At 47.6% G+C, this 25,451-nt stretch overlaps 1 long non-coding RNA gene and 1 pseudogene across 2 annotated transcripts in view; one reads left to right on the top strand and one right to left on the bottom strand.

The window, feature by feature from the left end:
- Positions 1-864: 864 nt before the first annotated feature.
- The window catches only part of LOC108516453 (uncharacterized), a 27,882-nt gene continuing 3,295 nt past the window's right edge, over positions 865-25,451 (bottom strand). Inside the window, exons 2-5 of one of the 2 annotated variants that reach the window (XR_001881832.1) lie at positions 7,094-10,398; positions 6,797-6,966; positions 5,754-6,292; positions 1,747-1,797 (exon numbers count right to left, since the gene is read on the bottom strand). This is a non-coding gene — a long non-coding RNA (uncharacterized LOC108516453). Of the gene's footprint in view, positions 1,022-1,746; positions 1,798-5,753; positions 6,293-6,796; positions 10,399-25,451 lie in introns of those variants that run through there. The other variant, XR_001881831.1, reaches the window with a different exon arrangement.
- LOC108516452 (transcription factor Sp2-like) overlaps positions 6,262-25,451 on the top strand; it is a 21,720-nt pseudogene continuing 2,530 nt past the window's right edge.

The following is a 25,451-nucleotide window of genomic DNA, read 5'->3' as shown; positions in this document are numbered from 1 at the left end:
AAAAAAAAACCCAAATTCATCCAAGCTAGGTGTTTGTCCCATCAAATATTTTTGTGGGTCTGCATATGAGAGAGTCTGGGTTACAAAAGTCTGCAACTCTGGGCTGGGAGCAGTGGCTCATGCCTGTAATCCCAGCACTTTGGGAGGCCGAGGCACGTGGATCACCTGAGGTCAAGAGTTCGAGACAAGCCTGGCCAAAATGATGAAACCCCATCTCTACTAAAAATATAAAAATTAGCTGGGCGTGGTGACACCCACCTGTAATCCCAGCTACTCAGGGGGCCGAGGCAAGAGAATTGCTTGAACCTGGGAGGTGGAGGTTGCAGTGAGCCGAGACCCCATCATTGTGCTCCAGCCTGGGCGACACAGCAAGACAGTCTCAAAAAAAAAAAAAAAAAATTTGCAGTTTTGGTTTCCCCATAGGTAGAAAGGGAAGAGATGAGAAAATAGAAAACCATAGGAGGGAAAAGGGAGAAGCAGAGGTTACTGGGAAATCCTTAAGGCAAAACAAGCCGCTTTAGAAGACTGGGTTGGCTGTAACTCTTCAAGATAAACACCAACAATAAAGGTTGGGTTGTAGCTATGAGTGAGGCCCAACAGAGAGTCAAGAAGGTTGGCCTGATATTCTTCTAGTTTCTGGACCAACAGCACCAGCTATACCATGTGGTTTCACAGGAGGCTCCAGGAGGGATCTAAAGCTTTTTTTTTTTTTTTTTTAAATTATACTTTAAGTTCTAGAGTATATGTGCACAACATGCAGGTTTGTTACATAGGTATACATGTGCCATGCTAGTTTGCTGCACCCATCAACTTGTCATTTACATTAGGTATTTCTCCTAATGCTATCCCTCCCCCAGCCCCCAACCCCCTGACAGGCCCAGATATGTGATGTTCCCTGCCCGGATCTGAGCATCTTGAGAGCAGAGGCTGTAGTTCCACATCCTTCCGTCCAGCACCCTTCCTCAGCATCCTGGGGGAGAGATGTTCACTGACTGGTACTGATGGATTAGATGAGGACAGCCTTGTGCAAAAAAGGACAAAGAGAATGTCAGGAAGCAGGAAAAGCACAGGAAAGTGAAGAAAGAAGGGGATTCAGGCTGAGCGCAGTGGCTCAAGCCTGTAATCCCAGCACTTTGGGAGGCTGAGGCGGGCGGATCACCTGAGGTCAGGAGTTCAAGACCAGCCTGACCAACATGGAGAAACCCTGTCTTTACTAAAAATACAAAATTGGCCAGGCATGGTGGCACATGCCTATAATCTCAGCTACTAGGGAGGCTAAGGCAGGAGAATCGCTTGAACCTGGGAGGTGGAGGTTGAGGTGAGCCAAGATTGTGCCATTGCACTCCAGCCTGTGCAACAAGAGTGAAACTCCGTCTCAGAAAAAAAAAAAAAAAAAAAAGAAGGGAATTCAGAGGTAGACATGGAAGGAGAAGTGGAAGTGGAAGAAGCTGGGCCTGAAAGAGAAGGGGTGAGTCCCTGAGAAATGTTAAAAGGATATAGTCATTTAGTCAGTCAGCAAACATTTACTGTGCACCTACTATAATCACGCAATGTGCTGGGAACGGAAGGTGCCATGGTAGACAAGAGGAGCATGGGGTTTTTAGCGGTGGGGAATGTGTAGCTTTGCAAGTTAGAAATGTAGAGAAAGTGACAATGTGGAGTAGAAAGAAACTGAAAGCAGTTGGAGACAAAAGGGAAATATCACTGAGAGAACCTGCCTCCAGACACACCAGGGAGGAGATGTCGCTCCTGGTTGAGGTTGACAGACACACTCAGAACCACCCACTGGCTCTGGCTCTGTGAAGATGGCAGCAGGTAGGGTAGGAAGAAGAGAAATTCAGAAAGGGGAGGGACAGGAGTGGGTGGGGGTGGAGGGCACAGACTTTTCCTTGTTTTTTACTTGGGCACCCCCAGTGGGTAGGTATCTTTGGGCTAAGGAGTCCTTTTCCACATCTGGCTGCCCATTGGAATCACTTGAGGAACTCCTTAATACTGATGCCCCCAGAGAGTCCAATTTCCTGGGATGGGACCCAGACTTCAGAACCTATTAAAAGCTCTTTTAGTGAGTCTCAAGTGTGGCCATGGCCCAGTGCAGTGGCTCACGCCTATAACCCTAGCACTTTGGGAGACTGAGGCAAGAGGGTCGCTTGAGTTCAGGAGTTTGAGACCAGGCTGGGCAACATAGGGAGACCCCAGCTCTATAAAAAATTTAAAAATTAGCTGGGCATGGTGGCGCACACCTATAGTCCCAGCTACTCGAGAGGCGGGAGGATCACTTGGGCTCAGGAGGTTGAGGCTGCAGAGACTCTCTGTCTCAAAAATAATAAAAATAAAGGGAGGGCACAGTGGTTCACGCCTGTAATCCCAGCACTTTGGGAGGCCGAGGGAGGCAGATCATGAGGTCAGGAGTTTGAGACCAGCCTGACCAACACAGTGAAACCCCATCTCTACTAAAAATACAAAAAATAGCCGGCCGTAGTGGCGCATATCTGTAATCCCAGCTACTCAGGAAACTGAGGCAGGAGAATCGCTTAAACCCGCAAGGCAGAGGTTGCAGTGATCTGAGATAGCGCCACCGCACTCAAGCCTGCGCAATGAAGCGAGACTCCGTCTCTAAATAAATAAATAAATAAATAATAAAGTGTGGCCAGAGAGACCACGAGCATTTCCAATCTGTTGTCTGACTTTCTCCCTCTCTGTTGAAGACAGGGGCCATCTTGAAAGAAAAAATCTCTGAGAAGTTGTGTGGTCATTGGGGGAGCGGGGGGTTTGTGAACGAGGCTCTAAGAATCCAATGGGCCTGACAAAAGTATAACAAGGTCTTCTTCTTAGAAAGTGTCCCCTTCCCGCAGTGGCTCACGCCTGTAATCCCAGCACTTTGGGAGGCCGAGGCGGGCGGATCACGAGGCCAGGAGATCGAGACCACCCTGACTAACACAGTAAAACCCCATCTCTATTAAAAACACAAAAAATTAGCGGGGCGTGGTGGTGGGCACCTGTAGTCCCAGCTACTTGGGAGGTTGAGGCAGGAGAATGGCGTAAACCCAGGAGGCGGAGCTTGCAGTGAGCCGAGATCGCACCACTGTACTCCAGCTTGGGCAACAGAGCAAGACTCCATCTCAAAAAAAAAAAAAAGAAAAGAAAGTGTCCCCTTCCGCCGGGCGCAGTGACTCATGTCTGCAATCGCAGCACTTTAGGAGACTAAGGTGGGTGGATCACTTGAGGTCAGGAGTTTGAGACCAGCCTGGCCAACATGGTGAAACCCTGTCTCTACTAATAACACAAAAATTGGCCGGGCTTGGTGGTGCACGCCTGTAATCCCAGCTACTCAGGAGGCTGAGGCAGGAGAATTGCTTGAACCTGGGAGGCGGAGGTTGCAGTGAGCTGAGATTGCACCACAGCACTGCAGCCTGGGTGACAGAGCAAGACTCTATCTCTGGGGAAAAAAAAAAAAAAAAAGAAAGAAAAAACAAAAAAAACCCAAAGGGTCCTCCCCTTCTTTGGCTGTGTCACTAGTAAGAAGAGTCAGACAGCCTAGAAACAAAACAAAAACAAAAACAAAAACAAAAAAAAAGATAAGGTGACCTTTAAAAGGGCAAAACCAATCAAATAATTCAAAACGACTGCAGAATTCTTCCAAGTTTTCACTCCCTGTCCTCCTTCCCGTGTGTGCACACTTTTTTTTTTTTTCACCTCTGCGGTCTTCAAGATGGGGCCTCTAGGTTAGAAGCATAGCTACCCCCAGTTTTTCTCCCAGAAGAGGTTTGACAGTGGCCCAGCAGGATATTCAACCCCACCTACCTCCCCCCCAAATCCCTGCACCCTAATACAGGTGAGTCATGGAACCTGGGTGGAGTCCTTGGTTTGACAGTGAAGCAATCTAAACTTGAAAAATGGCCTGGGAACAGAATGTATGGACTATATAAACAAGTCATGCAGATGTCATTGTATGCAAATATTCACTCTTTAACTCAGCTTACATTTCCTGCTGATCCTCCTCTGTGCTGGCCTCAATCCTTCTACCACAGCTCAGTCTAGCAAGAGAGCAAGAAGTGAGAATAAAAGTGTGGAAATAGTGTGTGTGAGAGAAGCCCTTTTGCATGTGCCAGGGCAGCACAGAGGAGGAAGAAGCTATAGCTGGGCAGGAGTGAGGTATGCAGACTTACAGCAGAGTCTTGAAGCATGCATAGGAGTTTATCTATTTTTCTGAGAGACAGGGTCTCGCTCTGTCACCCAGGCTGGAGTGCAGTGGTGTGATCATAGCTCATTTTAAGTTCAAACTCCTAGGCTCAAGTGATCCACCCACCTCAGCTTCCCAGGTAGCTAGAACTACAAGTGTGCACCACCCCATGCGGCTTTTTTGTAGACAGGGTTTCGCCATGTTGCCCAGGCTGGGTCTCGAAATCCTGGGTTCAAGCCATCTGCCTGCCTCTGGCTTCCCAAAGCGCTAGGAATACAGGTGTGAGCCACCACATCCGGCCATGGATGTATAGGGGTTTACCAGAAGGGAAGGGTAAGATAGAAAGTCAACTAGTGGAAAAAAAGTAAGTGTTTAGGAACCTGGAATCTTTCCTGGAGGTAAAAGGGTAGGATTTGTAGGAAGGGAATGGGGGTACAGGGAGGAGATAAAGCATGAAAGATACACCAGTAAGAGTGTGTCCTCTGGTGGATGCTGAGGTTAAGAAGAAAAAAGAGTGGGAGGAATTTGCCTAGAAAGAAGTTTGGGCTTTATCCAGGAGATACGGATCCCATGAAGGATCTTTACTAGACGAGTGTTATCGTCTAAAGTCTTGTTTTTCAAAGGCTAACACTGAGAGGAGTAGACTGGAAGAGGCTATTAACATTTTTTCAGCAATTACTGTGTACCCGGTATTCTGCTCTGCATTTTGTATTATCAACCAACCTTTCCTAGCTGTGTTTTTCAAATTGCCAGTCATGATCAACAAGAAGGAGAATAAGATAGGATAGAATAGGCATAGAAACTATCAGTACATCACAAGCAGTACGCATTGTTTTCGGAAACTTTATGACACTCTCAAACAGAAGTGTACTGGTCAGTATGCAAAATGTATTTCTCTTGATGGGCTATGTTTTTTTTTTTTTTTTTCTTTAAAGCCATTGCGCTAAGGTGTAGGTGTGATTAACCTCGTTTTACTGATGAGGACACGAGGCTCAGGGAGTTTCCGTACCCTGCCTAAGTTAGTGGGACGTGTAGGTTTCAAACCCAGACTGGTCTGAGGCCAGAATGGATTCCCTCACTAAGCTAGGCAGCCTTCCCAAGTTCTCGGAAGAGACTTGGGAGCAAAGATAAACCTATCCAGATAGTGCCTACCAAGTGCTTTACCTCATCTCAAGAAGGTAAGGGTAAGTGGGGCAGAGGCCAAGCAGTACTTCTCAAACTCAAGCGTGCAACTCTGTCCATGCGAGGCCCTTGCTAAAATGCAGATTCTAGGCACGCCCCGTGAAGTACCGAGTCGGATTAGGAGAGGCGGCCCGGGGAACCTGCCTTTAGAAAGAGCTTCGGATGATTCAGATGCACACGTTTGGGACCGTGGGCTATGGGGGTCGCCGCAATAACCATGTGAAGATTAACGGGGGCTTAACCGATTGTGAAAATCCCTTCAGAAGTGTCGCGTAAACAACCCCAACTCTCACTATGGTGCCGGACCCCAGTGCCTCACTGTACAAAGTCGCCCCTCCCGAGGCGACAACGAGCGAGGGACTAAATAAAAGGCTGATGGCTTTCCACTCACCAGGCGTGGGGTTGAGTGGCAGCCAGCTACTGCCGAAGAGCAGGTAAAAGCTCCTGCCACACCTGGGCGACACTGGACTTTAGGGCGCAACAGATATGCTATTTCTGGGGCATTTGTGGGCCTCACCCTAAGGACTTCTGATTGGCTTCAGGGCAGATCTATCACTCATGCTCTGGGTTAGAGGTGGGTGGAAGGTCAACCACGACCAATACAAAAGCACTCTTCGACTAAGTCCCTCCCCTCCCAGCTTCCTGTTGCTGTCCATCAACCACCCAGTAGGCGGGACTTTGCCTCCCTCCAATTGGCTAATGAACATGTCATTCATTATTCAATTGGTTTTCGGTTGGTGCGCTCTACCGTCCATCAGTGACATTGCACAAACCTATTGGTCAAATCAACGTCGCTCTAGACGCCTCTGGTTGATTGGTTAATAGTGCTGTCGGTCCCCAATGTTCCAAGCCCTTATTGGTGAAGGCTGCCGTCGCTCGGGCGGTGGCGGGCTCCGGGATTGGCGGGTGCTTGGCGGGCGGTGTCAGGCTCTCGGTGGCGGCGGAGGCGGCGGAGGCCAGGGAGGAAGATGTCGTAATGAGCGGTGGGTCCCGGCCGCTGCCGGCGGGGTCTTCCCGGCCCCCAAGGGTCGGGAAGACGGGCAGAGGCCGCGGGGAGAGGGAGCCGAGGCCGGGGGTTCCCCCCTGGGGCCGGGCCTGGCGCCGGGGCCCGGTTTCGGGAGGGGCGGGGGAGGGAGGATTCCCGCCCGGAGGAGGAGCGGGGATGGCCAGCCGGGCGGAGGCACCCGGAAGGGGGCGTTCGACTCCCCGCCCCCTCGGAGCCCGCCGGACGGGAGGGCGGCGCTTCCGGGGGCCGGCGAGAGGAGCGGGAACCAGGGTGGCCTGGCACCTCTCAGCCGGGTGCCGACCCACCTCAGCGCCGCTCTCCCGCCTGGGCGGACTATGCCTGAGTCGGCTCCGAGGAGGCAGCCAACAGCCCTCGTATTCGCCCCGTGTCTGAGAGGCCTTCCTGCACTCTTAACTGTAGATGCCTACCAGCGATTCAGGGCTCCCCGAAGTACAGAGGGGCGAGGGAACGCTTGAGATCCGGACGCTGCCAACCAGATGGGCACTGCTCGGCATCGACGACAGCCCGGTTACTGATGTATCCCAGTCGGGCGATGGTGTCAGGACACGAGGGCACTCCCTGGACAGATAACCTCTCACTGGGGAGTGGGCAAAAACCTTCCTTTAATGTTTTCACTTGGATCATTGATCCTCCAGCTAGATGCAAGCTCTAAGTAGAATTGTGAGAAGTTTGAGAACTTCTTGCCAGAGCTCCCAGCCTGTTACCTGACGCCCCGTGGGGGAAGACTGCAGTCCCAAAGCTCAGGCGCAAACAATCTTGAGGAATTACAGAAGAAATAAAATAGATCCTTGCTTTCTTCCTCCACCCACCTGCATCCCCATTGCTGACTTATGGTTTTCAGCCTCTTACCCATGCTTCTTAGGTTTCCTTCCCAGCGGCTTTCTAATTTTAGTTCAAAAGGAACTATGTCTTCTCCTCTGGGCAACTGAGAAACCTATCCTCACTGCATTCCTTGGTTTTGCATGTTTGTTTCTTAATTAACTTCATCCAAGGGGACTCAGTCTGGCCTTTCTCAGTGCATTCTCCCAAAGTTCTTTCTTCCTCTGAGGTTACTTCTTGTTCACTTATTGTTTCCTAGAGAAAGGTATGAGCCAGTAGATCTGCTTTAAACAATGAATTGGCCCAAGTTTCCCGTTTACAGATTTCATTACAGATGGAAGGACACTGTTTCAAGGTGCACTGGCCTGCACTGTCTAAAACTGTTTCATGCTGCACCCCAGAAGGCATTCAGTTTCACAGTGGAGGGCTGTACTGAGTTGGTATTCTGGATGATACAATTTTTAGGGCTAGAAAGTTTAGAGTGTTGGCCAGCTCACAGGCTGCAAAGGGAATAATGGAGTCCAGAGCACAGCAGTAATTTCAATTACTGACACAAAGAAACCCATTGTCTGCAATAATGAATATAACTGCAGTGTCTTGTTTTGTTTTAAATTCTTGTGTGCGATGAAGGGGGGGAATCTATCAGACAACCTATCAATTGGGCTGATGATGTCAGTGTTCCAGTGGCCTCTAACAGGCGTTAATACCTGTTGGAAATGGATTATCATTGGCTGGGACAATTGGTAAGTTTTCTAATTCTAGTTCTTCCTCTTAGTTGTACAGAGGCTTAACCGCTTTGGTTAAAAGCAACTACAAGAAAAAAAGCTAGTCTGACATAATTATGAACCCCCCCTGAGCTAGGCTGCTGAAGCCACAAACTCTGCCAAGGAGACCAAAGTAGAGTTTGTTAATAATCGGACCCACATCTGACTGCCCGATAGGTAGAACTGGCTCCAGGAGAAAGAGTTTGGCATCACTCTGGACAGCAGATAGACTGGCCACTTTTTTCTCTCAGATTCTATTAAAGTTTGGGCCTGTGGAGGCCTGTCAGAGAGGAGACAAGAAATGATAAGATTTGGGTAAATGTCTGGGGTAAAGAAGCTTTATGGCATTTCAGCAAGTAGAGTGGTTGGTTCATTTGGATATTTTGGCCTTGAACTTCTTATTTCGTCTGGTGGTTAATACCAGCTTTTTGGAGAAGTTGGACAGTCCTTTGCTATAGGTCTGTGTCAGTTCCCAAGCTTACTGTCAGCAAGTATAGTATTGCCCAACCAGGGCCCTTCTGAAGACATTTTAAACTTCTTGCAGCCAACCAGTAGACCTTAGTATTGGCTTTGTTTCAGCAATCTTCTAAATCTTGCCCACTCATTCTGTGATACATATGTAACATGTTCTTTTTCTAATACTTATTTTTTTCACACACACCCCTTTTCTGTATACACAAAATTAGAAACCCTGCTTCCAAACATAGAAAAATTTAGGATATTTTGGATCAGGTGGACAATGGCTATGGAATAAAAGATGCAGAGAAACACTGCTTTAAAGGGTGCGTAGAGAATTACAAAGTTTAGGGATACAGTAGCGTGAACATTTCTGAGTTTACCAGATTTAACCTCATGGCCCGATCTTAAACCTTGTGGGCTGCAAACCTGGAGTAAAATCTGTTCAGAGAAGCTCTTATGCTTTCTTACAGGTTCATTGGGTGATATGTCTGGAGTATTCCCTTTTTGCAACTGACTTGGATTTGTGACTTTCTTCCCACCACCTACAGGCTGAACTAAACCAGTATCCAGTACATATCTGGGCTGAGAAATGGAGATCATTTTGGAATGCATTTGTTGCTTTTTTGCTTGATTGTTTTTGCCTTTCTTTTGTTTTGGATATGCTTGCAACTCCTTGTATGACATTGTCTAGACCTGTTGTAGGAGGAAAAAAAGTTCTTTCTCTTTATTTCTTCCCTCATAGAGCCAACACTTAGATCTTTATCTTTCTGAAATGTAGTTGAGTGTCTTTTTAAAGATGCTCTTCCTCAATAATCAGCAGATCTTTTTTTGGCTAGCAGCACTCTCTTAGGAGACCTCGGGGTGGAGGAGATCTCACTTTTCTGTCAGCAATCTATTGGAACAAGGTGGAAAGATGAGTGAAGAGGGTAAAAATATGGGACATTTCTTTTTTAAAAATAATACAGGCATAGTCTCTCTATGCCAGGCTGGTCTCAAACTCCTGGCCTCAAGTAATCCTCCCACCTCAGCCTCCCAAAGTGCTGGGATTACACGCATGAGCCACTGTGCCTAGCCAACAAGGGATATTTCTAACTCGAGGGTATTGTCAGGCTATGTGGGAAAGGGAGTAGAGATTGCCCTTGAGGAGATGCTCCCAGGTGGCAGATTTGTCCTACTTGATAGATTCCAAAATGGAAAATGGATTTTTCTACTGCCTCTGGGGACACTGAAAAAAGAACCTCCACGTGAGTTCAGAAGCAGCACTGGCAGCTTAGGGGAAGTCATGGCTTCCACTGCGTGTCTAGGAAGCGCTCTTTCAGGATGCTCTGAGGCTGCCACTGGCACAGGGGAACACTGTGCTTCTCATCCGACTGGGCTGCAGGCTGATTTCCTCTTGGGAGATGAGCTCTGCTCAGGAGCAGGGGGTTGTGAAAGGGCTGATGTTTCTTAGGCTCCCCCAATGAGCAGCTCCAAGCAGTGCTGAGATGTCTAGGCTGTTTGTATCACAGGACAAGCATGCTTGCAGACCCAATGGCTGGAATCCTTCATTGGCATTTCATTCCCGTTGCTGCTGTTTGTCTCCACATCAGAATTGCTTGCTGTATCTAGCCAGAAGCCCTGCCACATTGCAGTGCAGAGGCTTAGCTTACTTGTTTTTGCTGCTGAGTGCTCTGAGATGCCAGTTTGTCCCTGTGTGGTGATTTAGGCAGTTAGGTGGCCTTTCCTCTCAATCACAGAGTAGAAGTGGCTCAGGAGGAGCCAGCAGACACTAACTTACAGATTTCCAAATGCCATCTTTCTAGAGCCTTCTCTTTGGGGTTGTCACCTCTCCTATAGGATTTGGTAGAATCACAAAGTGGCCTCCAAGAGAGTGTGAATAGGAAGTAAGAGTGAGCAGGCAGGGCCATGTAATTGGAAGTGGAATATTTCTGCTCCCAGTTGATAATTAGGAATCTTCTTAGATCAGCCTAGAAGAAAACAAACCAAGACATTTCCCAGCCTCCAAAAAAGTAAACGGTAAGCCAGCCCTGTCTTCTCAGGGGAAATGAAATCACCACTCATTTCAGAAGCTGATTCTGGCCTGGGGCCGGGCTTGGTAATCATGCCTGTAATCCCAGCACTTTGAGAGGCTGAGGCACGCAGATCACTTAAGGTCAGGAGTTCGAGACCAGCCTGGCTAACATGGCAAAACCCCATCTCTACTAAAGATACAAAAATTAGCCACGTGTGGTGGCACACGCCTGTAGTCCCAGCTACTCCGGAGGCTGAGGCACAGGAATCACTTGAACCCAGGAGGTGGAGATTGCAGTGAGCCGAGAGCGCACCACTGTACCCCAGCCTGGGCGACAGAGCAAGACTCTCAAAACAAACAAACAAACAAACAAACAAACAAAAAGCTGATCCTGGCCCGGGATAAGTGTGGGGAGTTACTCACAAATAAATGTGCCAAAGCACATAATGAGCTTCTTTAGGGGAAAAAGTGTATCTTGCTTTTTTTTCCTCCTGTTCTCTAAGAATTCTGAGGCCCAGTATTCTTTGACAAAAAAAACTTGATGCTGTTTCTTGGGCCTGCTTTGATCAGGTTCTCTTTATGCTGTCCCCACCCCCACACACTTCCCGAGTCCCTTCCAGTACAATGGGATGTGACCCAGTCAGGATGCAAACTAGCAAATGACATAGTCACGTTTTGGAAAGAAGAATTAAGGGTAGAGACAGACAGGTGGTATCCAAATTCGAGTGCCTTCATTATCTTTTTTTTTTGAGACAGAGTCTCGCTCTGTTGCCAGGCTGAAGTGCAATGGCGCGATCTTGGCTCACTGCAACTTCCGCCTCCCGGGTTCAAGCGATTCTCCTGTCTCAGCCTCCCAAGTAACTGGGACTATAGGCATGCGCCACCACGCCCGGCTAATTTTGTATTTTTAGAAGAGATGGAGTTTCACTGGGTTGGCCAGGATGATCTCCAACTCTTGACCTCATGATCTGCCCGCCTCAGCCTCCCAAAGTGCTGGGATTACAGGCATGAACCACCCGCCCGGCTTGGTTTTTGTTTTTTTTTGTTGTTGTTGTTGTTTTGTTTTTGTTTTGTTTTGTTTTTGAGATGGAGTTCCAGGCTGGAGTGCAGTGGTGCAATCCTGGCTCCGCCAATGCTTGTCAATTGAGAGAAGCATTAATAATGCATGTCAATTGAGAGAAGCATTGAAATGCAATAGGACCTGCTTTGTGGTGATGAGAGTTGTGCGCTTTTAAGTTTTTGGCCAGGAGCAGGACTGGACTGTACTGGCCCACATGTGAGGTGACTGGTGGGGTTGAGGGTTCCATCAGGGTCTGGGTCAGCTAAAACCAGCTGTGGAGTGGATCCTGACCTAGTGCCAGGGTATGCATATCTGCAGCTTTTCTCCTTTGGTTCCTACACTCCCTTTAGGCTCTTGTGCTGTAAAGCCTCCAGGATTTACTCATTCACTTATTCAACAAACATAGATTGTTAAGCACCTACCATGTGCCAGGGACTGGGATACATCAGTGAGTAACGTAGAGAAGTCCCTGCCTTTAGGAAGCTTACATCTTAGTGGGAGACAATGAATAACTAATAGATATTTGTTAGACAGTGAGAAGTGCTAAGGAGGCAAAATGAGGATAAGGAAAGAAAGGGGGAGGTGGCAATTTACATAGGGTGATCAGGGAAGGTCTCAATGATAAGGTGACATCTGAATAAAACCCTGAAGGAGTGGGGAGGAGATTGAGCCTTGTTCTGTCTGGGGTGAGGGGAGGAGGGTGAGAACTCAGCAGAGAGAAGAGCAATGCAAAGGCCCTCAGCAGGGGCCATACTTGGTATGTTCAGGAACTGCAGGGAGCCAGCATGGCTAAAGCAGTGAGAGAGGGAGAGTGACAGGGCAGGTGAAAGAGATCAGGTCCCCCAGGGGCCTTCTGTTTCACGATGGAGATTTTGGCTCTTAGTTTGAGTGGGAGATGGGATGGTATTGGGGGCTTCTGAGCAGAGAAATAACATGGTTTCATTTAAGTGTGATGGGTCTTACTCTAGATGTGTTGAGAATAGACTGATGGGGTCAAGGTCAGAAGCACAGCTAGGAGGTTAATCCATGGGAGACATGATAGAAACCTGGACCTAGGTGATGACAGAGGAGGTGGTAGAAGCAGTCAGCTTGGGCATATATTTTGAAGATAGAGTGTTTGCTGTCAAATGTATGGCGTGGAAAAAAGATAAGGATAACTCCCAAGGTTTTAGGGCTGAGCAGCTGGAAAGAAGAAGTTACTATTCATTCACTGCAGTGGGGAATTTTGAAGGACTCATAGGATTAGGACAATATCGGGAGCACTGTTTGGGGCTAGTTAGATTTTTGTTTTGTTTTGTTTTTTGAGATGGAGTCTCACTCCTGTCACGCAGTCTGGAGTGCAGTGGCACAATCTTGGGTCACTGCAACCTCTACCTCCCGGGTTCAAGCGATTCTCCTGCGTCAGCCTCCTGAGGAGCTGGGATTACAGGTGTTCGCCACCACGCCTGGCTAATTTTTTTATTTTTAGTAGAGATGAGGTTTCACCATGTTGGCCAGGCTGGTCTCCAACTCCTGACCTCAGGTGATCCACCTGCCTCGGCCTCCCAAAGTGCTGGGATTACAGGCGTGAGCCACCGCCCCCGGCTGGGGCTAGTTAGATTTACGATGCCTATTAATACATCCAAGTGGAGATATCAGTAGGCAGTTGGATATACAAGTCGAGATAGAAATGTGAGAGTTAAAATTATATAGAATCGGTATCTTACTGGTTTCTAAACCCACGAGACTAGACAAAATCAGCTAGGAAACAGGTGTAGACAAAAGAAAGGTCCTGAGACAGAGTCCTGGGGCAACCCAATCATTTAGAATTTGAGAGGAGAGGAAGAACCAGCAAAGGAGATATGGGAGAATTTAGCCAGACACTAGCAAAGTGTGTCCTAGAGGCAAAGTAAAGAAAGTGTTTCAAGGAAGAAGAGGCTGGGCGCGGTGGCTCATGCCTGTAATCCCAGCTCCTCGGGAGGCTGAGGTGGCATGAACAGTTTTGGTGGCATGCATGGGGAGGGTGCAGCCTGGTTGGAGCAGGTTTAAGAAAAGCTAGCAGGAGAGAAGTATAGGTAACTCTTGCAAGGAGTTTTGCTTGAGGAGAAGGTGAGACATAATGGATCTTAGCTGATGAGGGAAATTTTAACTTCTTGGTGAAATCGTGGACATTCCTAAGGGTCATTGCCTGAGGCTGGGGGTCTGAGATGGGGGGGTGGGGGGAGATGAGAAGCTCAGTAAAGGGTTAATGTGGAGACAAGATCTCCATTCCTTACTCACCTTCTTCCTTCCTTCGGCCTGTGGCATTAGCAAGCCACTGCCCAGAGGTGTTCTCGTTTAATGGAAGCCATTGGAATTTGTTTTACTGTTATGGGGCTCTTTTACCATGGTTTTAATTAATTTATTTATTTAACATTATTATTATTATTTTTTAAAGACAGGGTCTCACTCTGTCACCCAGGCCAGAGCACAGTGGTGCAATCATAGCTCACTGCAGCCTCGACTTCCTGGACTCAAGCAATCCTCTCACCTTGGCCTCCTAAGGAGCTGGGACTACAGGCACACACCACCATACTCAGCTAGTTTGTAAACATTTTTTGTAGAGATGGCATCTTGCTGTGTGGCCCAGGCTAGTCTTGAACGCCTGACCTCAAGTGATCCTCCTGTCTCAGCCTCCCAAAGTGCTGGTATGACAGGCATGAGCCACCGCGCCCACCTTATAATGGCTATTGTGATTGCTGAGGTTTGCTTCTCATTGAAATATTCAGCACAATTTGGAGTCTTTCACTACCAAGGTTGCTGCTCTCTTCATCCAAATGAATTCTCTTACCCCATTTGTCAGCTTTCTTTGAGGTCCAACTTTGTTCTCTAAAACCAGCCAGGGCATGCTTTTCCCTCACCAGCTCTGAATTCTTCCAGGCTAGGCAACTGGAAAAGCCTGGGCTTAGAAACTGCTTTGTTGGCTTAAGGCCCAGCTGAGCTGACCAAAATAACCAACAGAAAGACTGTTTGCACAGTGTGAAATTCCTCCAGGGGAAATACCATAGCAAAAGGCCAAGAAAGCCAGAGCCACGATGGCAGGAACCCACAGACAAAAAAAGCTGTTACCCCGAAGACCTGGGTTGTGGAGATGGAGCCAAGTTCTCTCCAGAAGGAAAAGCTTCCTAAAGCCTACTGTTGTGGTATTTCTGTAGGCGCCCTTTCTCATTTGCTGGGTCTCAAGAGTAGCATTCTCAGTGAAAGGACCAGTCGAACAGCCTGAAGCCTGGTGGCCAGGGCTCAGAGGTCTCTCTTCCTGTTACGTGCTCTCCCCAAGTCAGGCCTAGAAAGACCCGTGAGACAGGGACACACTCCCAGCTCTGTGTTGGTGGGACAGTGTGGAAGTGTGCCTGGAGTATGCACTGGCAGGTAGCAGGGTCACCTGCCCCAGACTTGAGGTGGGAGGAGGTCAGGAGAGGCTTTCCCTGAGTGAGAGTATAAATGAGCTCTGAAGGACAGGAGCTGACCAGGCAAATGGGAGAGAGTGTGCTTCAGGCTCCAAGTGAGACAGGGTGGCATGTTTTAATTCCAGAAATGAAAAACTGAAGTGTGTGTTGGGAGAGGTGGAAGGGCAAGAGGTCAGGGGGGTGGACCAGGGAGGGACAGCTTGTTCTGGCCTTTATAAGTTTATCACAAGAGCATCAGGGAACAATTGAGGGGGTTAATTAGGAGAGTAGCTGGATGGGATTTGCACTTTAAAAAGAGCCTTCTGACCAAATTGTGGAGGCTGGCTAAGGGGGAGGCCAGAGGCCAGGAAGCAGTTTTGGAGGCCGTGGGCAATACCTCAGGTGATGAGGACGGGGAGCCTGGGTACACTACAGGGAGGTTTGTCTATGAAGTGGAGTCATGAGGACTTGATGATTGGTTGGCAGTGAGGGGGATACTCAGGTTTTGTCCTGATTGGAGATACCAGAAGAGAGGCTACTTTAACCCAGGGTATTCATACAGCCCATAGGCACTGAAGGTGTCTGTGAGCCATGTGCTGGGCTTAGTGTCTACAGTTCAGTGGTGCAAACAGACATGGCCCACCCTGGGGAGCCCTCGCATACATCGGGCTCATGATTAGTTAATGAATGGGTAGTGAGTGTTCCCAAAGGAGTTAACCTCGTCTCAGGGGTCCAGAAAGGCCACTCTGAGGAAATGGCATGCTTGTTACATAATGGCTCTTAAATTATGCTGGGAAAGTCAAACAGCCAGAGACCTGAAGGGTGAGGTCTTAGCTAGTGAAGAGAACAGAAAGAGTTGTAAGCAAGGAAAGACAGCTGCAGAGACGAAAGTTTTTCAAGGATCTGGAAGAAGGCCTGTGGTGGCTGAGGGTAAGAAAGCTGGAGAAAGAATGGGCAAAACTGACAGCTCAATGTTCCAAGTGTCTGTGGCCAGCCCTAGTGGAAGACCCACAGAGGGCTGGATGTACAGGTCTAACACGTGGAGCAGAGATCTCGACCAGACACAGGCCTATGAGTTGCCAGCCTGTGGAAGGTACGTAAAGCCATGCGAATAGGCATGGTCACCCAGGGAAAGGGTGCTGGGTGAGGAGAAAGGACAGATGTTGGGGAACATCAGTATTTAAGGGGTGGCAAAGGAAGAGGAGCCCACAAGGGGAAGAGGTGGCAGGAGAGGTGGGAGAATATCCATGGGAATTTCGAGGAGGCACTCATCGGAGGTCACCAGCAAGGAGGTCGCTGGCGACCTGGGCAGGTGCAGCATGAGCACAGTGCCAGGGTAGACGTCCTAATGCTGCCGGGAAATAAGGAGGGAAGGAGGGAAGGGACAGCAGGGTGCCAGCAGTTTTTCTACCAAGTTTGGCCAAGGGGGTAAGAAGTGAGGCTGTGCTGGAGGGAACAGGAGGTAGAGGCGGGTGATCAGTAGTACATCAAGAGTCCAGAAACTCGGGATGCTTTTCTGCTGGTTTTGGAATTAAATTGGTTTCCAATATGGGAAAGGAATGTTGTGTGTGGTCCCTTCAGGCACCTGCAACCCCATCCCTACCCCATGCTGCCTTCAAACCTTGTTTGATGCCCCTGGAGTTTTCCTTGGAGCCCAAGAGAGGTACTAATGCTTGTATAGTAAATCGTTGTAAAACTTCACCAGCCTAGGGACTCTTGGGAAAGTTTTAGCCAACCTAACTTAATGAAAAGTCTGAATGATATAACTTGGAAAGCAGTGCAGCTTTTTCTTTTCAAGAATATGCACTAATCCCACTTACCTATGTTGTTAGGTGTCGGTTTCAGTGACTGGATGTAAACTACTGTTAAAAGCAAGTGGCACTATTAAAATAGCGGAAGTTATATAAAACAATTATTCTTACTAAGAGTCCTTTTGCAATCTTCGAACACCATTTAGGCTCGCTTTAAATAGTATGAAAGAGGCCAGGCGCCTTGGCTCATGTCTGTAATCCCAGCACTTTGGGAGGCTGAGGCGGGTGGATCACGAGGTCAGGAGATCGAGACCATCCTGGCTGACACGGTGAAACCCTGTCTCTACTAAAAATACAAAAAATAGCCGGGCGTGGTGGTGGGCGCCTGTAATCCCAGCTACTCGGGAGGCTGAGGCAGGAGAATGGCGTGAACCCAGGAGGCAGAGCTTGGAGTGAACCGAGATCGCACCACTGAACTCCAGCCTGGGCGACAGAGCGAGACTCCGTCTCAAAAAAAAACCAAGAACAATAAAAAAAAAAAATAGTATGAAAGAAAAGTTAAGCACAATTTATGTCCAAATTGTATATTTTAAATGTAAGGTTCCAAATTTATGAGCTTCTAAAGTGCCTTTGATCATAGCCTTACAATTAGGTATCTATGCTACCTCTTCTTAACCACTTTTCATTTCCAAACATCAGTGGAAAATGCCTCTCTTTTCCTTTTCATGGTTAATTCCAGGAGATTAATTCTGTAGTGGCAGGGAGATCGGTCTCTCTTTTGGTTGCCCAGGTCTGCAGCCTGTGGCCATAAAACTCTGAGTGACACTAGGGAAGATACTTGGAAACGTTGGTTTGAGATCTATAGGAGCATTTCAGGAACCAGCTGGGAAGGAAAATGAAACAAGCTGAAATGGTGCAACGTCGAGCACCAGCAGACTGCCCCTTCAGTAGATTCTGCTTTAACCTCCTAACTGAAGAATCACTCAGAACCCAGCCCAGTGTCCAAACAGTTTGAGTCCAGGGTAATAAGGACTACAGAGAAGGGAGAGAGGGAGATGATGAAGAAACGCTAGACCAGTTTTTATTTTGTCTCATTTCATTTACACTCTGCACGGATCCTATGGCCCTTCTGTTTTATAATAGAGGATGTCTAAGAGAGTCATTCACTAATTTTAGCTAAGCAAACCTGAGCCCTGGGGGAGCCTCCTGGGAGAGCCATTGCCTTCCTTTGCGGTTCTGCCAGCAACAAACTCATCTTGTATTTTTATCAGCAACATGGTCTGAGAAGTATAAAATCTTTTTTTAAAAAAACTTATTTTAAATCACTGTACTTTCTTCCAGTGAATAAAAATCTTTTTTTTTTTTTTTTTTTTTTGAGACGGAGTCTTGCTCTTGTCGCTCAGGTAGACTACAGTGGCACGAACTTGGCTCACTGCAACGTCCGCCTCCCGGGTTCAAGTGATTCCCCTGCCTCAGCCTCCTGAGTAGTTGGGGTTACAGGTGTGCACCACCATGCCCAGCTAATTTTTGTAGTTTTAGTAGAGACAGAGTTTCCCCATGTTGGCCAGGCTGATCTCGAATTCCTAAGCTCAGGCAATCCGCCTGCCTTGGCCTCCCAGAGTGCTGGGATTATAGGCATGAGTCACCGCACCCGGCCGTGAATAAAAATCTTAAAGATCATTTGGTCCAACTTCCCACCCCATTTCAACATCCTGACTCCAGCAGGGACACGTCCTGCCTCTGGTTAAGTGATTCCAGAGAAGGGAGAACATAGTACCTCAGAAGGCGACTGATTTTAATCTTTGCAAAGTTCTCTCTTGTGTTAACTAAAATCTGCCTCAAAATGTCCACACAGGAGTCTTGGTTCTACCCTTTGAACCCATGTCCCCACTCTGGCACCCTGGCCACAACCATTGCTGCTGTCTTCTGAACAAGCTCCAGCTGAAAATCCCCCTTTTAAAATGTCCCTCAGAACAGAACCTGATGCTCCAGATGTGGCCCAAGTGTGCCGACTACAGGAGGATATTATTTTTTTGTTCTATAACTGAACTTTTAGAAATGCAATCCAAGATTGCAGTAGCCTTTTTGGCAGCCATATCTAGATTGTGCTGGCCCCCATTCAGCTTAAAGTCAAAACCTCTGGGGCTTTTCCACGTGGCACTATTAGGCTCTTTCTGCCCTCTATGCATGTGATTGGCTTTTTAACCTAAGTGGAGGACTTACTAAACTTTTTAATTTTTTTAATATACAGAAAAGGTTTCACCATGTTGCCCAGGCTAGTCTCAAACATCTGAGCTCAAGAGATCTGCTCACGTTGGCCTCCCAAAGTGCTGGGATTACAGGCGTGAGCCACCACACCTGGCCAAGACTTCTTAAACTTTAAAGCCTATATAGCCTTTAAACTCTTGATGCTGTCATATAAATTATTAGAGCCTCACAGAAATCCTAGAAGGATGACATTACCTTTGTTTACAGAGGGCACTGGAGGAGGCTAAGAGAGACCATCCCACTAATGAACCACACAGTCAGAATCTCATTTAGGTATGGAGCCTGATGTTCTTAAACATTGTACCTACCAGTTTTTTAAGATGTCCTTGAACCCTATTACCGATACCCATTGTGTTTACAATCCTTCTCACTTTTGTGACATCTGCAGGTTTTTTGTTTGTTTTTTGATACCGAGTCTTGCTCTGTTACCCAGGCGGGAGTGCAGTGGCACGATCTCAGCTCACTGCAACCTCCACCTCCAAGGTTCAAGCAATTCTCCTGCTTCAGCCTCCCAGGTAGCTGGGACTGCAGGCATGTGCCACCACACCTGGCTAATTTTTTTGTGTTTTTAGTAGAGACAGGATTTCACCATGTTGGCCAGGCTGGTACAAACTCCTGACCTCAAATGATCCACCTGCCTCAACCTCCCAAAGTGCTAGGATTACAGGCGTGAGCCACCATGCCCGCCAACATCACATCTGCAAGTTTTACTTGTCATCTAGATCTTTGCCCAACTTGGGTGGTGAATACCATTCTAAAGCCTAAGTTTTCCAACCTGTAGGGCACAAAACCAATTTAGTGGGTCACAGCCAGCATTTAAGAAAATGAAATAACTCCCTTAAAAAAAGGGAGTTTTGTTTCAGGAAACTTTCATTGCGTGAGCATGGGACAGGAATGTGTGGTGTATGTATGCATATGGTGGGTCTTGGTGCAAATTGTTTTTGTAACTGTGGTTTGTGGTCTGATAGTTTGAACACCACCACTCTAAAGGAAAAATGGTTTGGGGATGGCTTAGATTATTTTCATTACAATATTACAACTTAATTTTGTATGAACATGAATCTGTGTGTTAGCTCACTGATCTAGCTCCTGTAAAGTTCACATATGTAACTATAAAAAAGCCAGTAAAATTCAAATTATCAGCATCATTCTGAGAGGGTGATGTTTGACTGAACCCAAATCATTGCTTTTCCTTGTAAGCACGGCACAGACTTGACACTTAGGCTCCTTGAGTTCTGCACACCCATCCTGTAGCGTGTCAGTCAGGGTGGCACAGTCTTCCCACTGCTTCTGAAGTTATGTCATCTTTCACTTTGCACAGATGTATTGTGAACTACATGTGCAGAATGAAGTTGTCCTAATTAGCCCACACAGTGCACTTGTAAACACACACACAGGCCCTGAAATGTGCAGGATTTGGTTATGCAGCAGTTGTCTGGGGATCTATGGTATATGTTCATTTTTAAAAAGATGATTGGGCTGGGCGTGGCGGTTCATGCCCGTAATCCCAGGATTTTCAGAGGCTGAAGCAATGGGATTGCTTGAGTCCAGGAGTTCGAGAAAAGACTGGGCAACATGGTGAAACCCCGTCTCTAGAAAATATATAAAAATTAGCCGGGTGTGGTGGTGTGCACCAGTGATCCCAGCTACTTGAGGGGCTGAAGTAGGAGGATCACATGAGCCCAGGAGGCAGTGGTTCAGTGAGCTGAGATCATGTCACTGCTCTCCAGCCAGGGTGATAGAGTAAGACCTTGTTTCTACATAAATATAAACAAATAAAAATCTTTGTTGTGGCTGGTCACAGTGACTCATGCCTGTAATCCCAGCACTTTGGGAGGCCGAGGTGGGTGGATCACTTGAGGTCAGGAATTTGAGAGCAGCCTAGTTAACAAGGCAAAACCCCTAAAAGATCAGCCGGGCACGGTGGCTCACGCCTGTAATCCCAGTACTTTGGGAGGCCGAGGCGGGCGGATCACGAGGTCAGGAGATCAAGACCATCCTGGCTAACCTGATAAAACCCTTCTCTACTAAAAATACAAAAAATTAGCCGGGCATAGTGGCGGGCACCTGTAATCCCAGCTACTCGGGAGGCTGAGGCAGGAGAATGGCGTGAACCCGGGAGGTGGAGCTTGCATAGAGCAGAGATCGCGCCACTGCACTCCAGCCTGGGCAACAGAGTGAGACTTTGTCTCAAAAAGAAAAAAAAAAAAATCATCACAGTGAAAACATAAGAAAAGAATAAAAATGCCTCTGTAGAGATGCCTGTGAACCCTGGTCCTGAGACCCACCCCAGTTCGAGACACCTTGCAGCAGCAGACTTCTCGGCACTTAGGTGGAGGCATGCTCAGTTTAGCCCCAAACTAGACTATTATATTGCTCAAGTTTCCTCCCTGTTTGTTCACAAGAATATTATGAAAATGTCAGCCAGATGCCTATTGAAATAAAATACCTGGAGTATACCATGCTTTTGATGTATCCTTCCAAAACCCTATAAAAAGAAACAGATTTGTTCAGCAAGACCTGTTCTTCTATATTATAATGCTATTCCTTGTGGTCATTCCTTCCTTTCCTCAGTAGTTACAGTACTATTCAATCATTTGTCCTAGGATTTTGCCAAGGATCAGTGCCTGTAATATTACAGGATCTGCATATATAATTTTGCCCAGAGCTGCCCTCTGGCTCCACACACATTTGCAGGTGTGTCTGCAAAGTCTCCCCCTCTGGAGTACAGTTTATGTGAACTTTAGGCCTGGTAACCATTTAAGGCACTGGTGTGCTTTCTTACCAGCTCATCACCTATCCAGGGCTTCAGTTTCCACTTCACCTTTTTTTTTTTTTTTTTTTTTTTTTAATGGAGATGGGGTCTTGCTCCATCACCCAGGCTGGAGTGCAGTGGTGTGATCACTACTCACTGTAGCCTCGACTTCCCAGGTTCAAGTGATCCTCCCACCTCAGCCTTCCAAGTAACTGGGACCACAGGCATGTGTCACCATGTGCGGCTAATTTTTAAATTTTTTGTAGAGACGGGGTCTCCCTTTGTTGCCCAGGCTGGTCTCCAATTCCTGGCCTCAAGCAATCCTCCCACTTCGCCTTCCTGAAGTGTTGGAATTAAAGGCATGAGTCACTGCGTCCAGTGCCTTCACCTTTTCTTTACCTTTCCCCATTTAAGAATTGTTCTTCCAGGCCGGGCGCGGTGGCTCAAGCCTGTAATCCAAGCGCTTTGGGAGGCCGAGACGGGTGGATCACAAGGTCAGGAGATCAAGACCATCCTGGCTAACACGGTGAAACCCCGTCTCTACTAAAAAATACAAAAAACTAGCCGGGCGAGGTGGCTGACGCCTGTAGTCCCAGCTACTCGGGAGGCTGAGGCAGGAGGATGGCGTAAACCCGGGAGGCGGAGCTTGCAGTGAGCTGAGATCTGGCCACTGCACTCCAGCATGGGCAACACAGCGAGACTCCGTCTCAAAAGAAAAAAAAAGAATTGTTCTTCCAGAGAAGCCTGAGGCCAGCCAAAATGTGAACGGTTCTGCTTTCCCAATATCTATCCTTTGTTTGTTTGTTTGTTTGTTTGTTTTAGAGACACAGTCTCACTCTTGCCCAGGCTGGAGTGCAGTGGTGCGATCTCAGCTCACTGCAACCTCCACCTCCTGAGTTCAAATGATTCTGCCTCATCCTCCCTTTTAGCTGGGATTACAGGCACTTGCCACCACGCCTCGCTAATTTTTTGTATTTTTAGTAGAGATGGGGTTTCACCATGTTGCCCTGGCTGGTCTCTAACTCCTGAGCTCAGTCTGCCTGCCTCAGCCTCCCAAAGTGCTAGGATTACAGGCGTGAACCACCACACCCAGCCCAATATCTGTCCTCTTTTTGCCAAATTCCTTACAAGGACTCAACCCCTGAGCCTTTTTGGTTGTTTTATTAAGAGATGGGGTCTTGCTATGTTGCCCAGGCGGGAGTGTTTTGTCTATTCACAGGTGTGATAATAGGGCACTGCAGCTTCAAATTCCTGGCCTCAAGTGATCCTTCCGTCTCAGCCTTCCAAGCAGAATGCACCCTGAGCCTTTTTGTCTCTTTGAGTCTTCAAAGTAATACCCCTCTTATTTCTGTACTTAGTGAAATCTGCTTTCCAAAGGTCCAGGATCGAAACCTGATTCTGCCTGGGCAGATTCTTTTCCTTAGTGATTTATGAACTTTAAGATGGCATAGATTCTTTCTCCTAAAATTCTCATGACTTTTGTTTTCTTTCTTTTAAAAAATTTTATTGGGACAGGGTCTAACTGTGTTGCTTAGGCTGGTCTTGAACTCCTGGGCTCAAGCGATCCTCCCACCTTGGCTTCCCAAAGTGCTAGGATTACATGCATGAGCTACTGTACCTGGCCTCTTTTAGATGACTTAAGTGCACAGTAGAGAGTCCCTTCATTACTTCCTCAACCTTATTTTTCTTTATTTAAGAAAAAAAGTACAGTAGAATATATTTATCATGGGAAAATGAAAAGTACAGAAAACAAGGTGCAGAATAAATTTAAGTCAAACAAAACTCAACCACTAGGAGATAATGGCTTAAGACTTTTTCCTATTTGGTTATATTCATATATAGAAATATATACACATTTAAACAAAAATAGAATTTACTCTGTTTTCATTCTCCTTGTTATATCCAGTTAGTCATTAGCTCTACCGAGTCTTGGTTGATGCCTGTGGGGCCATGCCTATTGTACTATGTAAAAAGTGTAAATTCACGTAAATAATTGACCCATGAGGCCGGGCGCGGTGGTTCACACCTATAATCCTAACACTTTGGGAGGCTGAGGCAGGTGGATCGCCTGAGGTCAGGAGTTTGAGAACAGCCTGACCAACATGGTGAAACCCTGTCTCTCTTAAAAATACAAAAATTGGCCGGGCATGGTGGCATATGCCTGTAATCCCAACTACCCAGGAGACTGAGACAGGAGAATCGCTTGAACCTGGGAGGTGGAGGTTACAGTGAGCCAAGATCGCACCATTGCACTCCAGCCTGGGCAACAAGAGTGAAACTCCTCAAAAAAAAAAAAAAGAATTGACCCATGTGCTGTATATGCTGCCTGGGGACAACAGCCTTTGTGGTGAAGGCTGAGCATAAAACACTCAAGATTTGGGATTGGAGCAGGTGTGTCCTCCTTGTCCGAAAAACTGACTGAGCGATACTTCCCTCCCAGTTTTGGCATCTGTCTACAGCAGGAGTGAACAGGACGCTTGAGTCTGAGCTAGAGGATTAGCTGGGGAGCTCCCCTTGCCCACCATAGAGGAGTTCCAGTTTAGCTATGGAGAGCCAGCAGTGCCCATCAGAGAGGGCATAGCTGAGTTACAGAAGAGAGTCCTGGTATAGTCTTGGTTATTTTTGTGTTATCTCAGACTCTGTGGTGGCTGGAGGGGGCAGTACAACGACAGCAGGACCAGCTGTCCTCACAGCCTCAGATGGCTGAGTCTGAGGAGAGGAGAAAGTAATCTACTGAAATAGATGTAAGGCTGTCAGCCCAGGGTGGGGAAGTCTGGGGAAAAGTCATTAACTTCCCTTGGAGAAGCAGCAACAAATAGAGGCAAAAAGAAAATCTGGCTAGGCGTGGTGGCTCATGCCTGTAATCCCAGCACTTTGGGAAGCCGAGGGAGGTGAATCACCTGAAGTCAGGAGTTCGAGACCAGCCTGGACAACATCGTGAAACCCCGTCTTTACTGAAAATACAAAAATTAGCTGGGCATGGTGGTGGCGCCTGTAATCCCAGCTACTGAGAAGGCTGAGGCAGGAGAATTGCTTGAATCTAGAAGGGGGAGGTTGCCATGAGCCGAGATCACACCACCGCACTCCAGCCTGGGCAACAAGAGCAAAAACTCCGTCTCAAAGAAAAGAAAGAAAATCTGAGGCAAGTGGGCTTGTGTTCTTTTTGGGCATCTTATACATTACTCCATGTCTTTTCTTCCAACAGATCCACAGACCAGCATGGCTGCCACTGCTGCTGTCAGTCCCAGTGACTACCTGCAGCCTGCTGCCTCCACCACACAGGTGAGTAGGCACTGGGCTCCGAGGGCTTGGGGCTGCAGCATCCTGGACAGACTCACCGAAAACACTTTCTCTTCACTGTCTCACTATAAGTACCCTAGGTTATGAGACTGGGGAAGGTTCAGTTAGCCACATTTTCTTTACTGAGAAACCATGGCCATTTACCTAAGGTGCCACAGTTGGGCTGCCGGAAAAACAAGGATTAAACTCTGTGTTCCTTCCACCAGACCTCACTAAAAAAGGAAAAGGAGGCCGGGCGCGGTGGCTCAAGCCTGTAATCCCAGCACTTTGGGAGGCCGAGATGGGCGGATCACGAGGTCAGGAGATCGAGACCATCCTGGCTAACACGGTGAAACCCCGTCTCTACTAAAAATACAAAAAACTAGCCGGGCGAGATGGCGGGCGCCTGTAGTCCCAGCTGCTCCGGAGGCTGAGGCGGAGCTTGCAGTGAGCTGAGATCTGGCCACTGCACTCCAGCCCCGTCTCAAAAAA

This window comes from Rhinopithecus bieti, unplaced genomic scaffold (assembly GCF_001698545.2).
Source record: "Rhinopithecus bieti isolate Rb0 unplaced genomic scaffold, ASM169854v2 scaffold_35856, whole genome shotgun sequence".
Lineage (NCBI taxonomy): Eukaryota > Metazoa > Chordata > Mammalia > Primates > Cercopithecidae > Rhinopithecus > Rhinopithecus bieti.
This window is presented reverse-complemented; position numbering and strand designations above follow the sequence as displayed.